This window comes from Octopus bimaculoides, chromosome 6 (genome assembly GCF_046866305.1).
Source record: "Octopus bimaculoides isolate indiv1 chromosome 6, ASM4686630v1, whole genome shotgun sequence".
NCBI lineage: Eukaryota > Metazoa > Mollusca > Cephalopoda > Octopoda > Octopodidae > Octopus > Octopus bimaculoides.
Genome location: NC_142933.1, coordinates 89506566 through 89533196, shown reverse-complemented (window position 1 = coordinate 89533196; position 26631 = coordinate 89506566). Strand labels below are relative to the sequence as shown.

Below are 26631 nucleotides of genomic sequence, written 5' to 3'. Positions count from 1 at the left end.
TGATCATAAATAAAAATAACTGAAATCATTTTTATTTATATAATGTACTGCTCTATTTTTCTAGGATTTTATAAAACTACTATATAATATTTTACAAATACATAAAATTACAAAGAAAAAGACTGATGGCCATTTTATTTCCTAAAGACAGACAATATATTGAAAAGTTCTAGGACAATATTATATTTCAGAAAGCACTTTACATTATTGCATCAGAATGTCTAGTTTTTTTCCATTTTATTTTTATTGATTCATAACATTTTGGGAAATCTATCATCACCATTATTTACTGTTGTCTTTACAAAGAAATATTTATATTTCCAGAATGGATGAGTTGTATAAAAGTTATGTATATAATATATACAACCAAAAGTATATGTGCATACGCAAACATGCGTATGCTGCATTGTATGAGACAGCATATGTATGTGCATGTGGAAATGCATATATGTGGCGTGTGTGTGCACTCGAAGTCAAATCTGAAGCTGCACGTTCACAAATGTATACAGCAAGAATTATGTGTAAAAACACAGCAAAAAAAGATGAGATAATATCAATGCCCATGTATAAAACCATGCATATTACTGGCTCGGTGCATTAAATAAATAACCACCATAAATACAAATGCATAACCCACCCCTCAAAACATGTAGAAATCACTCAAATACACCCACTCAAATATATATAAAAGGCTTATGAACAGATGTGTGTGTGTGCACGCCACATAAAAAGCACTGGTGCTGGTGTCACAGATAAAGCACCCAAGACACTCTGTAAAGTAGTTTGCATTACAAAGAGCATCAAACCAAGTCAAAACAGACTATGGAACCTGGTGCAGCCCCTGGCCTTGCCAACGCCTGTCAAGCCACCACTCCTAAAGCATGAAAACCACTCATAAACCTGTGTTTTGCTCATGGAAGAATCTTTGTAAGCTGTTTGAAGCATGGCAACTGTTTCAGCCACCATTTTCCCCAGCAGAAAACAGAATTCCACAAAAGCACACTGTTCCTTCATTTCAGCCATCTCAAAAAACAATGAACATGCTAGAAGCACTGCAAAACAAAGATGCACCATATGGCAGTATGACATGACTGGACAATGCCAATCGGCAGACTGATGCCTAAGAATTGCATCAAGTGGCTTCTAGCAGCAGTAGCCTGAATTACAACGGGCTTGTCCCACAGAGAACATTTCCAGTTACTTTTGGGTACCCACTCATATATATTAGATACATATGCATACACACATGGTAGTGGATTGTGAAATCACTTCCATATTAAACAATAAACAAAATGGCTTATTAGGTTCCCAGTTCAAAAGCTACTCAGAAACTTTACCTTCTATTCTTTCAAGGTTAATATGATACCTTTGAAGGTGGTGGTCAAATATGCTACAGTCAAATGACTAGAACCAGTAAAGGAATAAATGAAAAAAATAGAAATATACATATATGTCCACACATGCATATACATACATATATACACACACACACACACACACATTGAGTCCTTAGACAAAATGATAACTTATGGGACTTGCTTCCACAGATACACATACATAAAGATAGATAGATAGATATAGACAGAGAGAAATAGATAGATAGATAAACAGAATGCTTTTGGCTATTTAATTATTAACAATGCTATAGCATTATCCACAGAAAACTATTATCTGAAGTATTTTCCAAACACACACCTATAGAGGTGAGAATCTATATTTATATTGTTTTACCTATAGTTACACTAATTTTATATAAACTCTTCTCCAGGCTGGTTTTACAGTTGTTCTCTATCTTCTCACCTTCTTCTTCTATTATTATAATATGTATTTTACACTGTACATATCATTACAGCTTTGTGATTTTGGCTCGTATTGTTTAATATTTTTTGTTGTTTTTGCTTGTTTTTGGTTGGGTCTTTTTTTGTATTGTTCTATACGATAATATAAACATACTGGTCTTCATTTTTCACTTGCAATAGATTTCCACTGGCTGCACACGTGAATATGGCTGTGTGCACGGGAAGGAGAGAGAAAGAGGGAACACAATAGTCAGGGAAAAGATCTGATAATACACTTTCACCTTGGAATCAAGAAAGAAACACACACACACGTTACACGTATGTCAAAGAAGAAGAAGAAGGAGGAGGAGGAGGAGGAGGAGGAGAAGAAGAAGAAGAAGAAGAAGAAGAGAGTGGTGAAGGAAATTAACAGTTGCCCAAAATGAAACAACTCATAGAAAACAATTGCTCTATCTTTCATCACAAGCACATGCTGGCTTGTCAACAGCTCGTATTTAACTCTTTTACTGACTGACTAGACATATACCAAAAAGAGGCTTGTAGCTAGCTTATACAATAGAACTAGAGATATACAGTATAAGCAGTGTCAGCTATGAATCAACTGGCTGCCTATTATGATGACTCAGCTATCTGATAATGTACTGTGACCAGCGTTGGTTAAGACACATGTATCATGAATGAAACACAACTAAAAATGCATTTGAATTGCTTTGTAAATTTATCATTGCTAAATGTGTCTCAGAGGTTTTTAATCCTCTTAAATGGGTTACTTTCAATCAACAGTAAATACCATTAAAGATGAGATGGCAAATGAAGATATTAAGGCTCTTGTTATCACTGTCACCTTTATGGATCTTTTCTTTTTTTACTTGTTACAGTCATTACACAGTGGCCAAACTGGAGCATTGCCCTGAAGAATTTTACTCAAATAAATCAAGCCCAGTACTGATTTATTTTAAGCCTAGTATTTATTTTATCATGCTATATTGCTGAACCACTAAGTTACAGGGATGTAAACACATCAACATTGGTTGTCAACTGGTAACAGGGAATAAGCACACACACACACACACACATATATATATATATACACACACACACACACACACACACACAATGGGCTTCTTTCAGTTTCTATCTACCAAAACCATTCACAAGGCATTAGTCATCCAGGTGTTATAGTAGAAGACACTTATCCAAGGAGCCATAAAGTGGGACTGAACCCAGCACCACGTGGATGGGAAGCAAACTTATATATTACAGTAAAATCTACCTATAACAACAAATTCACAGTAAAATTTGCTTGAGTTATTGCCAAGTCTTCACATTTTTAGTCTTGACCCAATGCCTATTTTTTACATAATGAATTTGCCTACCATATATACTATTCTACTTTGCATAAAACTTTAGCTATATTGGTACTTCTGGCTCTCATTTTTTAAGTATTCTAGCGTGTCAATATATTAACAAAATGATGGTACTTTTTTTTAATTATAATGTTACTTTATAAATTAAAATCAAATAATTTTTAATATTCAAATTTTATCCTTAGCTGCAATATTTTAAGGAAAACATTTCTTGTTCTGTACTTTACCAAATATAATGACTTGTCCTGTACTTTTCAAGGTTTATAATCTTAAGAATATTATTTCTCTTGCTCGCATTTTTCCATGTAATCCATGTTTTTTTCCAGGCTATGCTATTATGCTAATTAATAATGTGTCAATTAATAATTTAAGATTTTACTTTATTGAAAATTGAATAATAACTCAATAAATTTCTAAATAATATTTTAATTTTTAATACAGATGATGTAATTAAACTAATTGCAAATTAGTGGGGTCATTGATAATTTTTTCCTTACCTCAATGATGTTGGTGACATATATTAAAAGTCCCCTTACTGAACTATATTCATAAAAAAGTATAGAACTATATTATCACCCTCAAATTTGAGAAACAAACACTCAACTTTTTTCTTTTAAAACTTCATTGCATGAGATTGATACCATGAAATTCCTTGAATTGAGCTCTATCATTTAAACTTAATCAAAATATAGTTTGTTTTTAAAATAAAAAAGTTAACTATACTTAAATCCAATTTTTTGCCTTACATTTTTTTCATGACATTTTATCTCACAACTTTTTTAATACAAATTTTTGTTGCATGGGACCAAAACTATGAAATTCCTTATGCTTTCTTCTATCATTGAAGCTAAGATAAATATATTTTGCTTTTGAAATAAAAAAAAGTTATTTAGATCTAAATTTGACTGGAGGCATTACTTACTCTCCTATAATGTTGCTACAAATTTTGATGTAAACTTTTTTCTACTGGACCAAATCTCAATTTTTTTTAATACCACAATGTAGCTAGGGACCAGTCCTCTTCAAAAATGTTAATAGTTTCCAATTTGGTTAAGAACTGAATTAGCGACAAAGCTCTGAAGATGCCGCATGTAAGTAAATCGTGGCCTTAAGAATATTATCCAACTACCACCGTAGTTGAATGACAGCAAACACTTCTCCAAAATGTTGCTGTACTATGGGGTTAAATCCAGAATCACGTGGTTACAAAGAGAACTGAACTATACAGTGATTCCTACTAACACCTTTATGACAACAACCAATATTCCCTTCCTTCTGAACATTCATTGTGCTGTCATCATAAGAAATGCAGAAGTGATTGATAAAATACTTTTCAATATTTAGTTAGACTGAGGTAAGTAGTAACTAGTTTATAAGGATTAGCAAACCAGGAAGAATGCTTAGCAGCATTTCGGCCATTGTTTTTAATTTAGGCACAAGGCCAATAATTTCGAAGTGAGTTAGGTTAATCGATACCATTGCCCCCCCCCCCTTATTTTATTGCTCTTGAAAGAATCAAAGACAAAATTGACCTCAGCAGGATTTGAACTCAAAATGTTAAGAGTCAAATGCCTAAGTTAATTTTAAGGTGGTTTTACTTCATTTCGTGATATTCACATTGCATTCTCTTTATGTAACAATTATGTCCCATCTTCTACAGGAAATTGATAATTTGCAAATCATATTTTTTTTGCAACCATTCCATATCTCCTTCCACAGCCACCCCTGCTCTTACGGCTTTCATGTATTTGATCTGCTAGTCATATGGATTTGTTCTTGCTACTCAGGCCAATCTGCTATTAGTTCTCCATAGACTTTGACTTAGGATTAGTGTTGAAATAATGATTAGATTTGTAAGTCTGGCAATTCACTTGTGGCATCTCCATCAAAGATAGAATCTTTGCATGCAAGAGTCGTCTTCAGTTCCGTTCTATATTTCTTCTCTCATCCATTACAAACTGCATAAGTTCTCATGTGATTTTAATAGCAATATTTTAGTTTAATGAATGTATTAGCATGTTTAATCAACAATGAACTGATGTGGGGCTGATCTTTGCTTTCCAAACCAAACGTAGAAAATGTACAAAACCATAAACATCTTAAAAGAGAAATTAATTATCTGCTTCTGTATGAGTAAATCAATGCGCCATTAATAAAACTTTTCCCTGTAAATCTTTCAATGCTGATTGCAGCCTTTTGTTAAATAGTGAATGCTATTAACATTTAAACCTTTCAAGTTCAAAGTTTGCTTTTAGCAGACAGAAAGTTACATAAAATAGGTTACAACCTTCAAAGGGTTTCGAATAGCTTGAATCAAACTTTTAAAACCTTCTTTAATGCTTTCGCTTCAGTTTGTCCCATTAAATACATGAATTCTATTGAAGTTCTGCAATGCGCATTGCATCTGAAAGGGTTAAAATGCATATTTTATTGCAGTTCTAGTGAGAAATGTAACTTAGCTTATACAATATGCTGCCATGAATGATTTCTGACGTAACAACAATTCAGATTTATAGGAGTTGGGGGAAGAGAATGTCTTAATATATCCTCAGTTACATTTGATTCTGTCAGTCAGACATAACAATACTTACTATCAATATTATTATAATTATCAAAACGACAAACTGGCAGAATCATTAGCATGCTGGGCAAAATGTTTAGCAATATTTTGCTTGTCTGCACATTCCACATTTTTGCTTTCAAATGCTACCACCCGCTGGCTAGTTGAGCAAGCCAACAGTCCCCTTGATCGAGAGGTTCATCCGTCGCAGGGTTACCCATTTACAAGTGAGTGGACTGGAGCAACGTGAAATGAAGTGTTTTGCTCAACACAATGCACAGTTGGTCTGAGAATTGAAACCACAATAAGGCTATGAATGCACACATACAAACACACGTTGTTGTTGGCACTCCGTCACTTACAACGTCGAGGGTTCCAGTTGATCCAATCAACGGAACAGCCTGCTCGTGAAATTAACGTGCAAGTGGCTGAGCACTCCACAGACATGTGTACCCTTAACGTAGTTCTCGGGTATATTCAGCATGACACAGTGTGACAAGGTTGACCCTTTGAATTACAGGCACAACAGAAACAGGAAGTAAGAGTGAGAGAAAGTTGTGGTGGAAGAGTACAGCAGGGTTCGCCACCATCCCCTGCCGGAGCCTCGTGGAGCTTTAGGTGTTTTCGCTCAATAAACACACACAACGCCCGGTCTGGGAATCGAAACTGCGATCCTACGACAGCGAGTCCACTGCCCTAACCACTGGGCCATTGCGCCTCCACTACAAACACACATATATATAGTTTGTGTGTCACAAATGTCAACAAAGAATAGTAGAGGAGGGAATAATGTGAGAGAGAAAGAGAGAGTGAAGGATGGCAACAAAGGTAAATGATGGTAAGAGTGATGGTAAGAGTAGAGATGGGGGATGGTAAGAGAGCATGGTGGGTGTCAATGAAGGGTAATAAGAGGTGGAGAGGCAGAGAAGGGATGATGGCTAGCAGTGAAGAAGGATAATGGGTTACTGAATATGTGCAGGTCTGAGGATATCCCTCATTAAACAAGCATCATGATGGAAGTGAAGCAGAGTGATAAAGAGAGTTAATAGGTGGGTGAATGGGTGAGGGGATCAAATGAGGATAGAGCCAATACTACTTACTCCTTAGTAAGCTGGTGGGATACAGTGAATAGGAGTGATGGTGAGTGACAAGGTGACAGAGTAGTACAGAGATCAGTAGATGGAAACTCAACAGGAATATAGTATAATGGACAAGAGACAGTGAACCACTACATGCATGCTGTATCCATTGCTGAAATCCTTGCTAGTTCTAACCATGCATGACCCTCACATACCATTCATTTTCACCTAGTTTTTTTAATGACCACCAGACTGCAGTACAATAAACTCTGTCAAAGGCCTTCCCCAGATCAACAGGTGCTCGGTGTAGAGGCTTATTTCTAGATTAGCATTTCTCCTGCAGGAAGAAAACATCAGTTCCGGGTACAAAGCTGAATTGCATATCATTTTGACAACTCGATTGTATATGCAACTGATTAGCATGTGACCTACTTTGCTAGATATTTTAAGCATCTCAGGATCTATCTCTGAAAGACCACCTGTCTTTTCTGCAACTGTGGCCAAACAGCTGTTAACTTCAATAGCTGGTCTCTTTTGGGGGGTCTACTTGGTGAATGCCCTCTCTCCCACTCCTGCATTCCCTTGCGTCAACTATACATAGATGCATTTTCTATTACCTTTTACTGGTTTCAGTCATACAACTACAGCCATGTTGCATCACCACTTTGCAGGGTTTAGTTGAACAAATCAACCCCAGTGCTTATTGTTTTAAAGTCTGGTGCTTATTGTTTTAAAGTCTGGTGCTTAAAATCAAAATCAGTGGTCAAGGAGTAACAAAGGGAGAAGATAAACTCAGAGACACACATATGCACACACATTATATATGTGAAACCATTAAACCAGACACATTTCTTGCTCTCTCCATTTTCTTACCCCATTCCTTTCTGTTGAAAAGAATAGGCTCAAAACATCAAAGACTGCCATTTTTCCTGAAAGTGAAATTAACATAACTTGTTCGTTGTTTCCCTCACCTATCTCTGTCTCTTGTACATTGGCACCATATATATATACTCAACATATTTAAGTCATTATTCAGTTGTTTTAGATTTTTAGATACAACTAAAAATATCTATATTAACATGTGTGTGCGTGTCTGTATGTATACATACATATAAATGCAAATAAAATATATATATATATATATATATATATATATATCATCATCATCATCATCATCATCGTTTAACGTCCGCTTTCCATGCTAGCATGGGTTGGACGATTTGACTGAAGACTGGTGAAACCGGATGGCAACACCAGGCTCCAATCTAATTTGGCAGAGTTTCTACAGCTGGATGCCCTTCCTAACGCCAACCACTCAGAGAGTGTATGTATCTATGTATGAATATCAATGTTTATTTTATGTTAAGTTATAATAAAAACAATTTTACGTTAAACTGTAGGATTACTCAATACTTTTTGCAGAGTACAAATTTATTATTCTTTAACAAGAATAATAAATACATATATCTATATCTATATATAAATGCACACACATATATTTGCTCTTGTACCAACTTATAGTAAACACTCAAAATATCTATTTAGCAATCTACTCACTTTTCCGTCTATCTTTTTCTTCAGTTTTTTTGTTTTGTTTTTTTTTTTTTAATTTAATGACAAAATGTAATCAATATTTTCCTTCAGAACAACAACTTAGCCATTGATCAAATTACATCAACATATTACAGCAGAGAAATGAAGTCAGAGCATAGAGTAAAATATTAGCTAAATGCTTATATTAGAACTAGAGTTATGTGTGGGCTAATATATTTAATGCATCAAAAGAGAATTTTTAACTAACTGAATTTACCATCCCCTTACCACCACCCTTCCTTACAGTTAACCATCATTCTCTCATTACATCATCCCCTCTGTCCATAACTCCCACTCTCTTACCTGTCTGTATTGTCATCATTCATTCACCACCAACCATATTACAGAGTATGTTTGATGTGTTTTATCATGGCACATGCCCAAAAGATGTTGTATTGTCTCCAGCAAAACTGAAGGTGTCCTTTCTGTCCTATATAGTCTCTGCTCAACAACCAGATTACAGAGTATCCTGGGTATGATTAAATGATGAAGACCACCATCACAACTGACAACAATTGTACCTCAGTAAAATTATCTTATTGCAACTCTTTCTTACAGTACTCTCTCTCTCTCTCTCCCTCCCTTGCTAACTTGCCATGTTTTCTTTTCCAATTATTCTTCTTCTATAAAACTATCTCCTTGTTCTCATGCTTTTTCTCCCAATATGTCACTCATGTTGCTCCTATTCAATCTGCTTACCAACAATCCTCATAAAGCTGTTAATCACACATACACACAGAATCTCTCTCTTCTTTTACTGTCCTCTTTATCATCCTTTCACTCTTCTCCTCTTTCATCTGCCAGGCACAAGACAACCCACAGATGCCAATGAACCAAAGTAGGTTAGAGAAGACACTTTAGTCTTGTCAAAGACCTGATAACTTCTCTTGTGTTGCTGCCATGATAAAACACTTTTCCCCTTAATATTATGTAATGTGGGTGAATGAATGAAGTTAATATAGGACTGAGAAAATATTTTAGTCTTGTAGAGCCCTGTGCCCTGGTAAAATGCATCTAGGACATTCTAAACGAGTGACAATAATAAAGGCAGTCAAGCATAGAAAAATGCCAAAAACAAAACAAATAAGTAAGATGGTGATCCCATCCCATCTTGGAGAGCAGTAACTCCAAATGAGAACTGATTTGGTCCATGATGATCCAGTCAATCCATGCCAATATGGAGAAGTGGGTGTAAAAAAAGATGATAATAATGATAGCAGTCATGATTGTGGTGGTGAGGAGGAGGAATTTGCATCCGTCATGAAGAGCGACTCATGACTGTCAATGAATATTCTTGTCAAAAATGGCAATGGAAAGAACTCTAAAATTTAGATTCCTTTATTTAAAACAAAAATATGATATTCCCTGATTTGTTCTAATGTACTTTTCATTTCAAATAGTATTGGGGCTAGTATAGGGTTTCTTGAGTGATCCATCAAGAAGCTAGTACAACACTGTAGAATCTAGGAATTCCATAATCTACAGCAACAAACAAAAATACACACTCTAAAGAAAGTACAGTGTGAAATGGGTGGACAAGAGTATTTTTAATTACTTAGAGTGCTTAACAAAAGCCAGTGGCACAATAAAATACACTCAGTCTGCTCTATAACCAATTGGTGATAGGAAAGTCATCCATTTATAAAAATCATACAAAAAAATGTTAGCTGGGATTTTCTCTGTTGCTGCATGGACCAGATGATGGAAAATTGTGGACGAGTGATGAAATGCTGCCTGACCCATCCGAAGACTTGTGGAAGCTCCAGAGAAAATACTTGCTGGGAAAGAATATGATTAAAATTCTGTAAGTGCTCTCATCTGGTATGTCTCCTGAAACATTTCGATGCTGATTAACTAAGATAATAAAGACTGAAATAATTTGAGTTTCACAAAAAGATTTCCTTTGTTGGAAAGTCCTTCTACATTTTTCCTTTGTAACTGAATAATGATCTAAAGGAATGAGTCATAAATCAAATTTGTAGGAGACACACACACACACACACACACACACTAGGCAGACAGAACTATAAACCCACTGAAAACACAAAAAAAAGAGAGACAAACAGACATAACATATAACTCTAGAGTTAGAAAACAGGCAGATAAAGAAACAACACACACAGACATAGATGAACACAAATGCAGGCAAACAAACGCAATAGTCTCTATACAATATTTAACGTTATTGGATTTCCTCTTCTTCTGTTCATTACTTCCATACACTTTCTCTTTCTCTAAATTATCTTGTTTACTCACTTTCAATTCCTTCATCTTAATCATCATTTTCATTATATCTCTGATGTCTTTGTATTAAAAAACATTAGGAAGTAAAAAAAAAAGACATAAAAAATATTATCCTTGAGATTATTACAAGTCTTTTCAATACTTCACAACAAAAATAACATCCAAAAGAAAAAATAATAATAATAACAATTCTATTAATATTTATGGTTATAGATTTATTTTAGTGAGTATGAATTCTACAGTCAGTTAGAAAGAAGATACTGACCAATATAGGCTGGTAAGGATATTTGTTGTTGATGAAATTACAGAAAAATCAATATGAGGGAGACTAGTTGCCTATTGTATTATATATTTTGCACAAGAATAAAGGGAGCTGAGCATGCTAAGGTGTATTGATATAACACAATATAACAATACAATGCAAAGGAAAAACACAACCCTAAAAACTAAATGGTTTCAGACATACATAAATGTTGTATATATATATATATATACACAAACATATACACACATACACACACATGCATACACACATATATGTTCTGTGTGAATATATTAATACATACACGCACATATGCTCTGGGCCATGTTTGTCTTGAATGAATGGAGACAACATAGAGAACTTTTTAGTTGTGAAGGGAACAAGATAGCTTCTCTAGAAGAACAGTAACTCCAAATAAGAACTTACTCAGACTATGACAATCTCCATAAACAACAACAGCATGGAAAATGATCGTAAACTTGATGATATTAACGATGATGTTTCCCCTCACCTTGCTGACAAAATCTCTGTTCATAGCTTGTATTTTCATGGCTTCATCTAGTTTGTATAGCAACCACCAAACTATACAGTATGGTACCATACAGTATGGCCATCATCAGGTTGACAATTGCTAGGTAGAATGGTTGGTTTTTGGCAAAGAATTCTCTTGTAGGTGTCTCATGACGAAGAAGACATTGGTGGTGCCTCATCTTGGCAGAAACATGGATTGTATTCACTAGTGTAGCTATAGTGCATGCTACCTGGGTGGCCCTTCTGTTTGCTGCCCACAGATCCCGCAAAAAAAAAACACATATTGCTTACAGAAGAGCCAAAAGTGGTGCCCCTTTATGAGTGCTGCCCAGGGCAGAACACCCCACCCCACCTCAGGTGCACTAGTGATTCTATTTCATCTAAGTTAATTCCCTTTTTAATCTGCTGTGCTATCACTTGGTCCATCAGATTGATGTCTCGCAATTTGCCTCTTTGCCATTGTAGCAGATGATTAAGGCAATCCTTGGATATGACTCGTCCTTGTACTACCTGATTATCTACAAGAGTGATAAATGTGTTCCCTACCATGCTAAGTATTTCAAACATCTTAGTACTTATTCTTGTTGGTCCACCGGATCTCTCTGCTTTCTAGCCTTAAATGCACATTTGTTGATATGTCAGTCAACTTCTGTAGCTAATTCTTTTGTTAGCTCCACCTGTTTTAGCAACCCCTAGAGAGAGAGAGAGAGAGAGAGAGAGAAAGAGAGAGAGAGAGAGTGTGTGTGTGTGTGTGTGTGTGTGTGTGTGTGTGTGTGTGTGTGTGTGTGTGTGTGTGTGTGTGTGTGTGTGTGTGTGTGTGTGTGTGTGTGTGTGTGTCTCTCTCTCCCTCTCTCTCTTTCAGGAATTCTCCTTATTCAGAAACTCCTTGTAGTGACATTTCCAGGTCTCTATCTCTTTGAGATTAACAGGAGATGAGTACCTCACTACCATTACCTACACACTCTTTGCAAACAATGTCTTGATTCACATTGACACAGAACTTTGAAATTCAGAACACTTCAGGCCTCAGGTGTGTGTGTGTGTGTGTGTGTGTGTGTGTGCAGACATGGCTGTGTATTTAAGAAGCTTGTCTCAAAACCATGTGATTTCAGGTGTCTTCTACTCTATCTCAGGCCAACCAATGCTCTGTCATATATACATATATGACAGGTTATACAGACATAAATGAATCAATGAATCAACCAGTGTTGATTAGTTATGTCTCTGTAACTTAGCAAAAGAGATCAATAGAATAAATACCAAATATCAAAGTAATAATAATAATAATAATAATAATAATAATAATAATAATAATAATAATAATAATAATAATACTGGGTTCAATTTGTTTGATTAAATCCTTCAAAAGGGGCCCAAGCATAACTGAAACAAGTAAAACATAAAAGATTATATATATATATATATGTATATATATATATATATATATATATACAAACACACACACACACTCATTTGCACACATATACACACATGCATGCACACAGGCACCCACATGTGTGTGTGTGTGTGTGTATGTGTGCACACGCATGCATGCATGTATGTGTGTATGCATATCTTTCATTGATGCATATCAAAGGATATAAACATCAGCAAGGAACGAAGACACGGGTGATACTCCTTTGTCACTTTGCAGTCAATGACAGCAAAGCATTGAATCGGTGATTGGTTCATTGGAAATGTGTAACCAAAGACACCATTGTTACACAAAGAAGGATGTTGAATGCATAAATCCTGCTAATAATGGCCCCGTATGATAAATATTTAACCAATTTCAATGACAGGAACACACAAAAAACAGCTTTTGTATGACAAGGTAATATCAATGACAATGAAATCTATGTTTCATTTCTGATTGAGTCATATTTTTTGTCTTTGATATCATCGATGAATAGGTTCTACAACTTAGTAGATGTACCATGACAAGGAACACAGTCTAAAATTAATAATTGTTTTTGTTTTGTTTTGTTTTTTTGTTTTTTGGGGTGGGTGGATGGTGCAAAAATGTAATCATTACAAAGAGCATTTTCTCATAAATTTATTCTCGTCCAGATGATGAGATTATTAAATAGTGATTTCAAACTTTGGCACAAGGCCAGCAATTTCAGAGGAAGAGGAAAAGTTGATTACATCGACCCCCCCTCCCCCAGTACTCAACTGGTATCTATTTTATTGACCCAGAAAGGATGAAAGGCAAAGTTGAACTTGGTGGAATTTGAACTCAGAACACGAAGATAGATGAAATGCTACGAAGCATTTCGCCCAGCATCAATAACAATAACATTAATATGCCAATTTGTTCTTTTTGTACATACCTATCGTGTGTGTCACACTTACTTCAAAGTGAGTGTCAAAGCAAGAGGGAGGAGGACAGAGAGGCAGAAAGAGAGTGAGAGAGAAAGAGAGTGAGAGAGAAAGAGAGTGAGAGAGAAAGAGAGTGAGAGAGAAAGAGAGTGAGAGAGAAAGAGAGTGAGAGAGAAAGAGAGTGAGAGAGAAAGAGAGTGAGAGAGAAAGAGAGTGAGAGAGAAAGAGAGTGAGAGAGAAAGAGAGACAGTGAGTGGTGACAGCGTTCATTTTATGTTTTTAAATGATTCAGAGAGGAAAGAGAAAGAGTGAGAGAGAAAGAGAGAGTGAAAGAGACAGTGAGTAGCAATGGCGTTCGTTTTGTGTTTTTAAATGTTTATCACATCACAAGAAAAGTAGATACGGAGAAACATACACACATTGTTAATTTAAAAGCAGGAGAGAGGAGGGAGAAAGAGAAAGTGAGAGAGAGACAGCAAGTGCATAAGATTCAAAGAAAAGTTGATACATAGACACAGGAAATAATTGGATGTCACTTTCACTTTTCATTAACACACCAGGATAAAATTAACTCACAAGTGGCTAAGTACTCCACAGACATGCATATCATTAACGTAGTTCTCAGGGAGAATCAGCCTCACACAAAATATGACAAGTCTGGCCCCTTTGAATTACAGCTACAACACATTTTGGCCAGCTGAGTAAACTGGAGCAATATAAACCTTCAAGTGGTTGGAAGAAAACGATCCTATATAGGGGGCAGGAAAATCTTTTTACTCATTAGAGTCACTATGGTATACTAACAATTCTGCCAAGTCACTGTTAGGCAGGGTGGAGATTATTAAATATTGGAAGTGTTTAAATAACTTAAATAAGATAATCTATGACAAACTTAAGTCCATTTACAACTGCAGGGAGGTTGGTGTAAGGAAGGGCTCATAACCATAAAACCATGCCAGTCTGGTGCAGTCTTCTGCTCTGACCAGCTCCTGTCAAACCAACCAACCCATGCCAGCATGGAAGGCAGATGTTAAACGATGATGATGATGATATCTGGCAGCTGTGATTCCTTGAAATATTATATCTACATTACAACACATTGATAACTTGTTTAAATTAAATAAATAAAATGAAAATAGTTTGAAAAATCCCAACAATCTTTATATTTGGCTAAATAACATTACTATCCAACTACTGCTAAATTTTTTCTATATGTGTTAGTTCACGTTCCCCTCCTGTTCCTTTTAATATTTTATAAAAGTTTTATGGCTTCATTTAGCCTGCATTTTGCTAACTAAATAAATACTCACTTTATATTTAGTCATGTTTAATCTTACACCCATAAATAAATTCTAAAACTAAATAAACAAACAAAGTATAACAAAAATAGAATTTAGCATTTACAAAAATATACTAAGAAATGGTCACAGAAGAGCAACCATGTAGAATTCCGGAAAAATAATGCTTATCTGCAGAACGAAAACAGAAAGGAAAAAGGTGTTGAAATATGTAAATGAAATATAAATGAAACAACTGCTTTGTGATAGTTGAGATTATTGTATATTTCTAACAGGATCCTTTTTGGTTTACTCTTTTACTTGTTTCAGTCATTTGACTGTGGCCATGCTGGAGCAACGCCTTTAGTCGAGCAAATCGACCCCAGGACTTATTCTTTGGAAGCCTAGTACTTATTCTACCAGTCTCTTTTGCCGAACCGCTAAGTTACGGGGACATAAACACACCAGCATCGGTTGTCAAGCGATGTTGTGGGGACAAACACAGACACACACATATATACATATACATATATACGACAGGCTTCTTTCAGTTGACGTCTACAAAATCCACTCACAAGGCTTTGGTTGGTCCCAGGCTATAGTAGAAGACACTTGCCCAAGGTGCCACACAGTGGGACTGAACCCGGAACCATGCGGTTGGTAAGCAAGTTACTTATCACACAACCACTCCTGTGCTGTTTTTTTTTTTTAACATTACCTCAGTCTGTTTTATAAGTCTATTTCTAAAGCCAGTAAATAACATTGAAAAATATCAGTATTCTCACTCAATGTCAAGGGGTGTGACTAGAGTGTGTACTGCCCAGGGTAACCCTTGAGTTTGCCTCCAATCCCAGGGCTCCCAAGCCTATACAGACTTGTACAGCAGACTACAAAAAGCATTGCCCATGGTAGACAGCTCCCATCTCACTCTCCCTCTTAATTATACTACTGCTCTATGAAGCAGCCAAATTCCTGCTATCATTAACACGAAGACCACAAGTACCACTACTACTACTACTACTACTACTACTACTACTACTACTACTACTACAAACTAAACATATCAGTTTTTGTTTATTTATTTATGGCTAAATCAAATAAGGAATGGCAGCACCCAATCCCTTTTACTGCTGAGATTAGTAGAGAAAAGGGAGGCAGACACCATGGCTTAGATCAGTAGCTCTCAACCAAAGTCCATATGGCCAATTGATTTTAACAATTTTTTTAATACAATTCCTAATAATATTTAATTATAAAAATATAATATGATATTCTATGAGAGGGTCCATCCAAGTAAAATAGGAATCAAAGGGGTCAATAGGTCAAAAACGGTTGAGAAACACTGGCTTAGATTATTCTCTGACTATAAGTCTGGTTCAAATGCTTACCACAGGGTGGACACTTCTAAATGTAATCATAAGCCAAGTGGTGATATTAGATCGAGTGACAGATAAAGATTACACAAAGCCACCCACTGGAAAACATTCTTTGGATTACATTCTCTTTCCCTCTTGTAGACTTGATGAAGAGTTTTAATTTGTCTAAGAAATTAACATTAGATAAAAGCTGTCTGGTTTGATTACTGGCCTTCAAATTTTGACAAAACTTGATCACTTTCTTAACCAACAAAGCATGTTGGTATTAAATGGATAAGTTTTCTAAGGAGCTTACCATTGTAAGATATAAATAGCCATTCTTGCTGTTAGAAATGCCAGTGGCATTAGGAAGAGCATCCTTAGGAAAAAGCATTCAACCATAAGAACCATACTAAAGCTGACATTGGAGCTTAACACAGTGTTACAGTCCACCAGATCCTGTTAAACCATGTGTTTTTGTCCCCATAACTTAGCAGTTCAGCAAAAATGATTGATAGAATAAGTAATAGGCTTAAAAATAAGTCCTGGGGTTGATTTGTTTGACTAAAACCCATCAAGGTGGTGCTCTGACATGGCTCAGTCAAATGAATGAAACAAGTAAAAGAATAAAAGAATTAAAGAAATCCATGATAAAGGTATCAGGGGACTTCTCCAGACTTACCTAATAGGCAGAATCACTGGTTTCTAACCCCCATACTAATGAACATACAAGGAATCCTAAACCTACTAAATATTGACCAAAAGAAGGCCTGAGGACCAGATCAGCTGCCAACAGCATTGTTAAAATACTTAGCCAATAATATTTCTCCTATTATAACAGGTGTAATATAATATTAACAAGACACAATAACTGTTTCTTCTGACCGATGTCAATCCAATGTCATACCTTTTCACAAAAAGACTACATCAGATCCTTAACCAATATTGAATACATCAGTCATTTCTAACATGGGCTGCACATATTGCTGCTAAAATATATCAGGAACCACTGGATGTTAATAATATGTATAGTAGTGACAATTGGTTTCTTGGAACGTGACTGCCCATATCAGTTCAATAATATGTTTGTGTTAATCATTTATGTGGCATTCACAAATAGATTACAGTTCCTGTTAGCTCTGAAGCAGAACACCCTAGCAAAATAATGAAGGCAATAGGTGTCAATGGTGAAAGCACTGTTATTGTGTCATTTTATTTTCTGTAAAAAAATGAAAGGGTGTTGTTTCAGTTTTTTAAAGACAAAAATATAATTACAAATGCAAAACAAAATCGAAAACATTGTGAGAAGGTGAAAGAGTACAATATTTAAACCTCTACTGACATTATTTTCATTTATAGAAAGTGAAAGAGTACTATGCGCTTTTGTTATTGAGTGCACATTGCTTTCATTGTGTTAAGTTTTGCAATAGAAGCCTCCTATTTCAAGTAAATCACTATTTTTATAACTTTTCTATTATTTGCTTTTAAATTTTTTAAAAAATGTTATTGTTGTTGTTGGTTTGTTGTTTCAGCCATAAGTACCATAAAATGTCCTTGATGCCCTGTTGCCAGTTTTGATCTTTGTCACAGACCTTCAAAACATAAATAGTTTATTCTCTGTTTTATCTGTTTATCCATTGAAATTTAATGTCATTTATTTTTGTGGTTGAAATAAATTAACTGAATTGAAATTGATATGTACTTAAACAGAGTTAACCAATTTAAATATCTTGGCAGCATAATCACTACCAATGTATATTTTTAACTTTAAGCATTATCTCAACTGGTGTGCTTTTCTTATTCTCTTTTTTTCTTTTTATCTAAATGATGAAAGAAATAATCGTATTGTTAGATTGGAGATTTTAAATGTTTTAGCAATTTCATTCTAAAACATTAATTTTTGTGTTAGCTTCTTCCATCTTTACCACAAACTTGGTATCTCAAAAGAATGAAACAGTGAAGCATTAACAACTCACTGGAGTTCCCATATGGAGAGAGAGAGAGAGAGAGAGAGAGAGAGAGAGAAAGAGAGAAAGAGTGTGTGTACATGCATGTGAACACATTATGGTATCAATCACTCCTTGATTTAATTTTATGTATAGTTAAATACCGAGTCTCCATAGTGGGCATCTTTCTCATCCTGAGCATTTAATCTTCGGAGAAGATGGAGATACTATCGGATTTTAATCCGAATCAGTGGGAGTATTAATGAGTCGATGACGTCATCACTGTCACATTCCCCAACCCACACCCTCACAGACATAAGCCTCAGCAGAATCATCATGAATTATAACTGTGGTGGTCAACACATTATCGTTATAAATATCACATTATGTTTAAAAGTTTTCAATTAAAGTGTTAGATGAAACACTCCCACAGAGGTTTTCCTCTGTTGTTAGGTTACTGAATAATAGATGGGCAGATTTTATGATTGAACTGAGGCCTAAGTTGAGTACATACATACATACATCATAAACTCTTTTCATTTATCACAAGAGCAAAGAATGAAGATTTGCAATAATAATTCCTGTCCCAGCTATAAAAATGTTATAATCATTTTCATTTCAATCATCTATAATTAAAGCAAAAAACATTTAATTTCAAAGTTATTTCTTGGTTCGATATTTGCAATTCTATAAAGTGCACTGACAGCGACATAAAGTTTTCAGTTTGTAAGAAATGTTGCAATATTGTGAAGGAAATTCCAATCCCCATTAGTTTGTTTTCCATTCTTCAACATAATCCTGCATCATTTATAATCAAACGTGAAAGAAACAGACTTTTTTGATCAGTAACCAATTTAAATGTTTACTAATCAAATAATGAAACTATCTCATAGCTTCAACTATGATCAAAGCCTCTTTTTCAATTGCAAGATGTTTCTTTTCAAATTTTGTTAAGGTGAAAACAAAATGTTTTTTAAAAAATTAACCAACAGATATCTCATCTTATGATAAAATTAGCTCTAAAATAACATTAGAAACATCAGCTTCAACAACAAATGTTTGTCAACAGACACAAGAACAGCAGGTGCAAGTGAACAAGTGAATTTTGCAATGAATTAAAAACATTTAATTCAAATTCAGGAAAAGGAAACTTACTGACATGAGTTAATATTTTAATCTTGTCTAAATACAATTCAATTCATAACAAGCAATAAGCAAATAAAGCACGAGTATATTTAAGTTCTGACATCTTTCCAAGAACATGCATCTTTGTCAGTGAGACCAGATGCTCTGGATCTGGTTTAAAACATTCGTAGCTGATCTTGTAACCTAACAGAGTTCTGACCTTGAACAACATCTGAGTCAGTTTAATACTTTGTTCAGTGGTTGTGAACTGTGGCTACCATACTGTTTTTTGGGGTTTTTTTAAGCATTTAATTTTCCTTAACATTTCCTAAGCTGAACTTCCAGCAAACAACAGTGGCACTGTGGTCACATGGTAGTTTCAATCAAATGTTTCAGCAACTCCTCAGCCCCCTAGTCAATTGCAAAATTACCTTCCAACCCTATCTGCTACTACTAACGTATCTCCACTACCATATGCTTACACCTCTTCCCTTCCACAGTCACCAACCTCATGGCCTGTACAGCTGATACCCTCAGCATTTATTTCTTATTCAGAATCCACAATCCCAACAACTCTGGCAAACCCATCATTTCCATTTGCAACAACATCACAGAACTCACTCCAAGTATCTCTACTAATTCTTTCCACCCTTGATGACAGCCTTTCTTTCACACATCCACAACACCAACCACATCTTCCACCTTTTCAGCTTGTTCTCCTTCCCTCTCAACTCCATTACATCAGAGAAACAAAATCTGTCATTTCTTACAACAACAGTTTCTTTGCTTTCGAATACTTCCTTGATCACTGCACTACTCTCATTTTGATCAATTGAAATTACAGTTAAAGGCATTCTTCCCACATAGAGAAAATACTAAACTATTTTTACCTTGACTAATGCTAAGCTATCATACTATACCTCATTGTACCAGACTAAAAAATTCTTCTGTATCAATGGGGCATCAGATACATCTTTCCTTATTCCATAGATGAGCAGATATAATAGTAAAAAAACAAAACAATGATTTAACAATGAAAATTAGAAACATTGTGATGCAAGTGGTAAACAACACTTCTATCATTACCAGGAACGTGATGGAGACTTTGGCTCATATAGGTCAGATCAAACTTAAACATGAACAACTTGAAACCAGTGACGATGATGAAAATAGTGCCTTTCCTAATTTGAAAAGCACTTGTATTGATAGTGACATTAGAAAAACTATGATATTCAATCTTCCTGGAATATTAAGTGCATTATGATTCAAGAAGATATGAAAATAATGATATTTTATAATAGGAAACAAAACAGTTGCTATGAATAAACTTGTGAATTATTCATTGCTATATCTGAGTTCTCGTCCTAATGAATTATTTGTCTTCATAGAGTAGAACTGTCTACATATGCAAAAGAACATTTAAAATTAATTTTTGTACTCTGCAATTTCATCACAGACTCACTGAAACACAGACACTCCAGAGTGTAAGTGCCCTGAGAGAAATGTTGGACATAAGAAGCATAAGATGTAGCATGCAAGAAAGATGTTTGCGCTGGTATGGTTATGTACTACGGATGGATGAGGAGAGATGTGTGAAGAAGTGCCACTCCCAAACAGTTGAAGGAATCCAGAGTAGAGGTAGACTCAGGAAGACTTGGGATGAGGTGGTCAAGCATGACCTTCAAACATTGGGCCTCACAGAGGCAATGACGAAAGACAGAGACCTCTGGAGATATGCTGTGCCTGTGAAGACCCGGCAAATAAAGTGAGTTCACAGCTGTATCCTCCACCAGTTTTGCATAACCAGCCCCAGCCCATTCAAAAGTACCTTGGATCGTAGGGCGAACTGCTGTGCTTGAGGAGACCTATTGAGTCAAGTACATCAACATCAAAATGAAAATGAAAGGGAAATTGTAGTTGTGATAGCCGTGCCGGTGGCACGTAAAAAGCACCATCCGAATGTGGCCGATGCCAGCGCTGCCTCGACTGGCTACCGTGCCGGTGGCACGTAAAAAGCAACAACCGATCGTGGCCGTTGCCAGCCTCCTCTGGCCCCCTGTGCTGGTGGCACGTAAAAAGCACCCACTACACTCATGGAGTGGTTGGCGTTAGGAAGGGCATCCAGCTATAGAAACTGGATCAGACTGGAACCTGGTGCAGCCTCCTGGCTTCCCAGATCCCGGTTGAACCGTCCAACCCATGCTAGCATGGAAAACGGACGTTAAACGATGATGATGATGATGATGAAGACAAGTGGTGTAGCTAGAGTGTGTGTCCTGGACTCTCACACTTGGCTCCACTAGCTATGTTACTGCAGAAAACCTTTCGTACTGATATTGCCACGTTTGAGAGGCCAGCTGAACGTAAGATTGCCAACGATGAGTTCCAGTACCAAAAAATAGCGTTTTATTTCTTTATTGCCCACAAGGGGCTAAACATAGAGGGGACAAACAAGGACAGACAAAGGGATTAAGTCGATTACATTGACTCCAGTGTGTAACTGGTACTTAATTTATCGACCCCGAAAGGATGAAAAGCAACGTCGACCTCGGCGGAATTTGAACTCAGAACGGCAGACGAAATACCAATTTCTTTATTACCCACAAGGGGCCAAACACAGATGGGACAATACACACATGCGGGGACAATTAACACATGATAGAATGGAACAATGAAATTAAACAATGATGATGGGACGGCCACCCCAGCCCCACCCCGGGGCGGCCGCGTTATTTCAATTATTTCAACAGTTCTTAATAGTTCCTTTCACAGTCTTCGATAGTTCTTTTCAAAATTATCTCAATGATTTATCCAAAATAAAACTACTCACCATTTTATATAATCTTTTATTTCCTCGTAGTTCACCACTGGAGCGCTGGGTTCGAAATTCACCTCGGGCCCCAGTGGGTTTATATCTGTCGGGAAAGCCTCTTTTAATTTTTTATACTTTTCTTTTTCTATTAAAATCCATCTCGCCTCCTTATCGCAACGGTCCGCGAGGGCCACTTTGACAATGTCTTTTATTTTGGATATCTTCTCTATTTTTTGTGTGTATCGATATGACATCAAATATATGCCGTTCCTATGTACCTCCTGCGTCTGTATGTCTGTTCCTTTTTGTTTTTTGTGATTCTGTACTATCATGCGTCTGTTCTATATTTCTTTGTGACTGTATATCTGTGTGTTTATCTGTCTGTGGTTCTGCATGTTTGTGTGACTGTAAGTCTGCATGTTGTGTTTGTGTGTCTGTGTTTTCAGGTTCTGTGCTTTTAGGTTTCTGTAACTCTGCGTTATCTTCTTCGCTTCCCAGTGTATGTATGTCTGTGTGTTTATGCATCTGTGTATCTGTATGTCTGTGCGATTGTGAGACTGTATGATTCTGTGGTAATGTTCTGCTGCTATTATCTTCTTTCCTCAGTGATCCCACTTGATCCTGTGATTTGCATTTTTTTCCCTTGTTCGACTTTCGGCGATGAACTCCTTTCTCTCTTCCTTGATTTAGCTTCCTCAAAATCAGCTATCTGCTCCTCTTCCTGTGACTGTTTCTTCTCCTCTATCACGCCTTCTTGCGTTTCCATTTCTTTGTTTTCCATTATTTCTAGGCACCTTCTTCTAATGTGACCTCTTTTACCACATTCGTAGCACTTTGGAGGTCTCCCCTCCAACATTATGTCCAGTTTGTCCTCGTTAGGCAGCTCCAGTGTCTCCGGTATGTCACTATAAACTTTCTGACTTACTATAAAAAGCACATTCAATCCATACCCCCAGCAATTTATTTGTTGGGTTCTGCTTATCATAACTATCCTTACACTTTCAGGAAAAACTGCTGCCATTACCCATTCCAACTCTATTTTCGGTGGGATCCTACCCACTCTAATCCACGTTGGACGTCTACCCAACTTATTGGGAAAGAGCATCCAATTTCCTTTGGCTAGTGTTTTATTGGCGTATTTCTTTGCTGCCTCCTCCGATACAAATGTTATTTCTACAGACGCGTATGTCTTGCCTCTTGTAAAAAACAACACATCTTCTTGCAATTCCTTCAAACACTCCTCCACCTCCTCCTTCGTTGCACTCTCTATTCTTTTATTTTTCCTTGAAAAGGATTTATATTCCACGACTCCAATTTCCATTTTCGTCTTTTCCTCCTCTGATGGGGTCAACTTTACGTTTGGCCCCTCCTTCTTTATCATTTCTTTATATTTTTCAATTTTCTCAGCCATGTCTTCATTCCAATGTATTTCATATTGCTTCAGCAGGCCTACGGCGACGGAAGCTCGACTCCCCATCGCTGCTGCATACGTCTTCATTTTCTCCATCTCAGATACGCCCACCAAAAAATAGTGGCGTTATACTAAAAAAAATCGCAGCGAGTAATAACACGTCCGACCAGTAAACTCACGGCAGACGAAATACCGCTAAGCATTTCGCCCGGCGTGCTGACGTTTCTGTCAGCTCGCCACCTTTTTGTGCTTGACACTTTGATTTGCCATTGTAGCTCAGCATAACCACAAAATTAACATCTTTGTGCATTTGTTCGTAACGAAGTGAAACATGTCGAATATGGCGACCACTGTAGAAACAACTTCCTCAGTAAAGTCGTGTTCGGCAGAAAGACTGATAACATCATACGTTTAACGAAACAAAAAGGCATGACTATCAGACTTGACTAGTTCCATTATCCTGACCTGACAGACGACCTCGTAAAAATTCACATTGGCAATAACAGGTGATTCTTTCAAACAGCGCGCGACAGCATCCCGGAAGTGAACACGTCGTGCACTAAATTAGATTCAAAAGCTGCCAGCTGCAATCGTTGACAAGGAACCTTACACGATCTATTAATGAAAAACTATTTTCGGATTCGGCTTGTCATCTAGTCAGAAGGTGATGGCTTGCTCCTGTTGTATGTTAAGGCCTGCAGTAATTCTTATTGAAGACATCTTTAAAAAATGGTCCACGTTGGTGTTTTCGAAATTGTCTAGAGATTCCAAGCGAAAAAAACGACAATGTCTTTCGTTAACGTATCAAACATGCAAAGTGAATTATAATGAAAGAAAGAAAGATAATTGCTGATATGAGATGAAACAACACAGTTACAACTTAATATGGAAGTCATCATCTTGAACCAATCATTCTGAAATCAATAAATTTTTTTTTTTAAATCAATAGGCACAATGCGGCTTTATGATATTCTTTGGTAATTATATGCAATTGTTAGAATCAATCTATCCTATAACACCTTTTCAGTTCTGTGAAACAGAAATAACCAAACAAATAAATATACTATGTAACTATATAAAATCACCATATATGAAATCAACAATAATAAACAACATATCCGTTAAATAATGATACGTGTTTTCAGATATTTGTATTATTTTGATAGTAAAAAACGAAGGGTAGGATGTCTTCTTTTTTTCCGATACTTTTTGCCGTTTTTTTTTTTTTTTGCACAATTTTTCTATTAGAGTTATAATAAAATGTAAGTTTATTTAAATAGCTGATTCAGATAGCCAACTCACCTCATTGTTCACTTCACATGTCGCCTTTTGTCTACTGCTAAATTCAATATCACCGTTGGGAAATGAATGCAACAACAGTCTGAAGCGTTTGAAGTGCTCACAAACGAGAATACGTTTGACATGGCGTCTTTCATTGCATGTGTATTTAGCGGTGATTGTATGACTTCGCCATGTTTAACTCAAAATGGCGTCTTATGTAATTGATAAACAAAAATGATTTAACATTGCGCCTCACATTGCAGACACGCACGCACATATATTGTATTTGTGTGAGGGGGAAGGTTGATAATAATGTTATATATTAGGAAATTATTCATACACACACATTTCATTCTTTTACTTGCTGGAGAACACACACACATATATGTATGTGTTAGGCAATAAGTGCAAAAACAAGACAATACAAGAGAGACAAGTTTAACGTTTAGAATGATATGGAATAGTTCTGACTTTTCGAACGTGTGTGTGTAATAAAATAACAATAATAGACTCTTCCCTCAATATCGACGTATGAGGGTCTAACCTTTTGTGTTAGTTCTGATGGTTGGCGTTAGAAACAGTATCTAGCCATAGAAATCAAGCCAAATCAGACTGGAGCTCTCCAGCCCCAATCAAACTGTCTAACACAGTGGTTCCCAAACTTTTTAGAGATGCGACCCACTATTTATGACACCAGTTTATGGCGACCCACTTAACTCTACTGGGTAAAAACATTAATGAAAGAAACAAATTTATTTCAGATTACATTTTCATTGAGGCCTGTGAGAAGGCCTCATTTATATTAAATGTGAAACAAAACGATTTATAACTGTTTCAACGTCTCCATACCCTATGGGCAGGTATTAACTCTAATATAGGATCTTTGTGATTTGATGGGCAACACTTGTTTTCTTAACAAAACACTTTCAAACTTGGGACACTGGTAGAATGTGTCATACAAAACAACTTTTTCTCTTAGCCTTCTTAACAAAAAAATGTACATCGCAAGTTATTTCATGTTAAAGTATATTTTTCCCATAGCCTCACTCATAACCCTAACCCTAACCCTAACCCTAACCCCAACCCTAACCCTAACTCTAAAACCCGAACCCTAACCCTAAACTAGAGTTTGATTTGAAGAAGATTTGGCTGCTATTTCTAGGAAATGAAGCACTTGGCGGAGGTGCATTAATAATTCTGGTAGCTCCAATAACAAGTGCAGGCAATATTCAAGTATTTTGATGGCTTTTTCCCCTTTGTTTACGAACAGTCTAGTTAATCGGAAATGTCAGAACTAACGGGGATTAATACCATATACACCGTCACAGCAGTTACTGTATTCAACTGAATAGACGTCAGTGATTAGTTGAAATTATCGAAATAAGACAATTTTTAACGTGAAATAACTTCGAATACAAAATTTATTATCTGTTCTATACCACAAAATATACAAGTATACGAAGTTTGAAAGTGTTTCGGTATCAAAAACACTACATAAAAAAATGTTGCCCGTCAACTCACAAAGGTCCCTAATACAAAACCTCGAAGCAGTAACTGTTATCGGCTCGATCAGTGTTGTACTGCGCCTAGTTAAAGTTCTCTATAAATAGGTAAAAACAGACTTTTCCTTTTTACGATTACGTAGGAATAAATAACTTGAGAAAATG

General features: G+C 36.1%; 1 long non-coding RNA gene across 2 annotated transcripts in view; it reads right to left on the bottom strand.

The window, feature by feature from the left end:
• Nucleotides 1-26084, bottom strand: part of LOC128248118 (uncharacterized) — a 105085-nt gene extending 79001 nt beyond the window's left edge. Inside the window, exon 1 of one of the 2 annotated variants that reach the window (XR_016242354.1) lies at nt 24986-26084. This is a non-coding gene — a long non-coding RNA (uncharacterized LOC128248118). The remainder of the gene's footprint in view (nt 1-24985) is intronic. The other variant, XR_008264388.2, reaches the window with a different exon arrangement.
• Between the last annotated feature and the right edge of the window lie 547 nt (nt 26085-26631).